We start from the raw sequence: 3,044 nt of genomic DNA, 5'->3' as shown, positions 1-3,044 counted from the left end.
TCGCAGATGGTCAGAACTAGAGCAACGACTGTGTCAACACCAGCACCGGCAAGACAGGGTGTGTCTGAGCCAGCCACTGGGGCTGTAGCTCGAGGAGGAGAAGTGTCAAGAGGCCGTGGTAGAGGTCGCAGGAGGACGCCCTCTAGAGGTAGAGGACGAACACCTGGTTCAGATAGTAATAGGGCAGTGACTCCTCCACCGATTGATGAGGTAGTGAGAGAGGGTGAAGAAGGGGGAGATGAGCAAGTTCAAGATGAGGAATTACCACCCCAGCCTACCCCAAAGATGATTAACCAGGTTCTCACCTATCTTAGCGGGTTATCTGATCAGGGCCAGACACCTCCAGTGTTTTCTGCACCAGCACCTCAGGTTCAGGGGGTACAACATGCAGCCCTGTGGCTCCCCGCATGGATGCCTCATTGGAAATAGGCACGTTTCCTCGATTGACTACAGGGTCCATAATGACAAGTGATCAGCATGAACTTTTCACTAAATTCTTAAAGTTAAAACCTCCAGTATTCAAGGGTGCCGAATCTGAAGATGCCTATGATTTTCTGGTTGATTGTCATGAATTGCTGCATAAGATGGACATAGTAGAGCGATTCGGGGTAGAGTTTGGACCTACCAGTTTCAGGGGGATGCCAAAAGGTGGTGGCGGTCGCATGTTGAGTGTCAACCAGCACAGGCACCAACTATGAATTGGGCATCATTCTCTAGCTTATTTATGGAGAAGTATATACCCCGAACTTTGAGGGATAGGAGGAGAGATGAATTCCTGAGCCTAGAGCAAGGAAGGATGTCTGTTGCTGCGTACAAGGCTAAGTTTCGTGCACTATCTAGGTATGCCACTCAGCTTTGTTTCAGTCCACAAGAGCAGATTCGCCGTTTTATGAAGGGATTGAGGTCAGATTTGCCGGAATCCAGCATTACAGGTAACTGCTGCAGCAAAATCCTTTCAGGAAGTGGTTGATTTTGTGATAGAAGTGGAGGGGGTGAAGCCAGACGACTTCACCATGGTGTCAACATCTAAGAAGTTCCGTAAGGGAGGTGCGTTTAGAGGTTCTTACTTCAGAGGGCAGAGTTCAGGAGGTTATCAAAACCGCCCTATTCAGTCTTCCCTGCAGGCTGTAGCTGAGGGTCCATCGCAGCCCAGTCAGCCCTTTTCTGAGTTTGGTGGTTATCCTCAGACTTCGTCACCTTCACAAAGACCTATGCTTGACTCCAGGAATTGTTATGGATGTGGGGAGGCTGGACATATTAGGAGGTATTGTCCAAAACAGAGTTACAGACCCCCAATGGTTAGAGGTAGAGGTGGTCATGGGAGAGGCCGCCATTCTGGAGGACGTGGTGGCCAAGGTAATGGTGGTCACCCAATCAGTCGGGGTGGCGGGCAAGCTGGAACTGCTGCGGCGCAACATGATAGGGGCAATGGACAGACAGGTGATAGGGCCCATTGTTATGCTTTCCCCGGGAGGTCTGAAGCAGAGACATCTGATGCTGTTATCACAGGTAATCTTTTGGTCTGTGATTGCATGGCTTCTGTATTATTTGATCCTGGATCCACATTTTCATATGTATCTTCCTCATTTGCTACTGGTCTTGATTTACATTGCGAATTGCTTGACATGCCTATTAGTGTCTCTACTCCTGTGGGTGAGTCTGTGATAGTTGAGAAGGTGTATAGGTCTTGCCTTGTGACTTTTGTAGGGAGCAATACCTATGTAGATTTGATTATCCTAGAAATGGTTGATTTTGATGTAATTCTGGGTATGACTTGGCTTTCCCCAAATTTTGCAATCTTAGATTGTAATGCTAAAACTGTGACATTGGCCAAGCCTGGGACAGATCCGCTAGTGTGGGAGGGTGACTACATTTCCACCCCAGTCCGTATTATCTCTTTTCTTCGCGCTAAGAGGATGGTTAGTAAAGGTTGTTTAGCCTTCTTGGCACATCTCAGGGATGATACTTCCAAAGTACCTTCGATTGAATCTGTTTCGATAGTCTGCGAGTTTCTGGATGTGTTTCCTGCAGACCTTCCTGGTATGCCACCGGATAGGGATATCGATTTCTGTATCGATCTGGAGCCGGGTACTCGCCCCATTTCCATCCCCCCTTATAGAATGGCTCCAGCTGAGTTAAGGGAGTTAAAGGCCCAACTTCAGGAGTTGTTAGGTAAAGGTTTTATTAGACCAAGTGCATCCCCTTGGGGTGCTCCTGTTTTATTTGTGAAAAAGAAGGATGGAAGCCTTCGGATGTGCATAGACTACAGGCAGCTGAATAAGGTAACTATTAAGAACAAGTATCCTATTCCTCGAATTGATGATTTGTTCGATCAGTTACAAGGTGCTTGTGTCTTCTCTAAAATTGATCTGAGATCCGGTTATCATCAATTGAAAATACGGGCAGCAGATGTGCCAAAGACTGCTTTTCGAACCAGGTATGGGCATTACGAATTCTTAGTAATGTCTTTTGGGCTTACGAATGCCCCTGCTGCTTTCATGAGTCTGATGAACGGGATTTTTAAGCCATATCTGGATCTCTTTGTTATTGTATTCATTGATGATATACTGATATACTCAAAGAGCAGGAAAGAACATGAGGAGCATTTGAGAATTGTATTGGAGTTGTTGAGGGAGAAAAGGCTTTATGCCAAATTCTCCAAGTGTGAGTTTTGGCTAGATTCAGTGTCCTTCTTGGGGCACGTGGTTTCTAAGGATGGAGTGATGGTGGATCCTTCTAAGATTGAAGCAGTGAAGAGTTGGGTAAGACCTACTAATGTTACAGAGGTAAGAAGCTTTGTTGGTCTAGCTAGCTACTACCGTCGATTTGTCAAGGGATTTTCTTCTATTGCTTCGCAGCTAACAAATTTGACTAAGCAGAATGTTCCCTTTGTATGGTCGGATGAATGTGAAGAAAGTTTTCAGAAACTCAAGACTTTGTTGACTACTGCCCCAATTCTTACCTTGCCAGTAGAAGGTAAGGTAAGAATTTCATTGTCTATTGTGATGCATCTTATTCTGGTTTGGGTGCAGTGCTAATAGAGA

This window comes from Solanum pennellii, chromosome 9 (genome assembly GCF_001406875.1).
Source record: "Solanum pennellii chromosome 9, SPENNV200".
Taxonomy (NCBI): Eukaryota; Viridiplantae; Streptophyta; class Magnoliopsida; order Solanales; family Solanaceae; genus Solanum; species Solanum pennellii.
The sequence above is the reverse complement of the archived record's forward strand: the minus strand, read 5'-3'. Positions refer to the sequence as shown.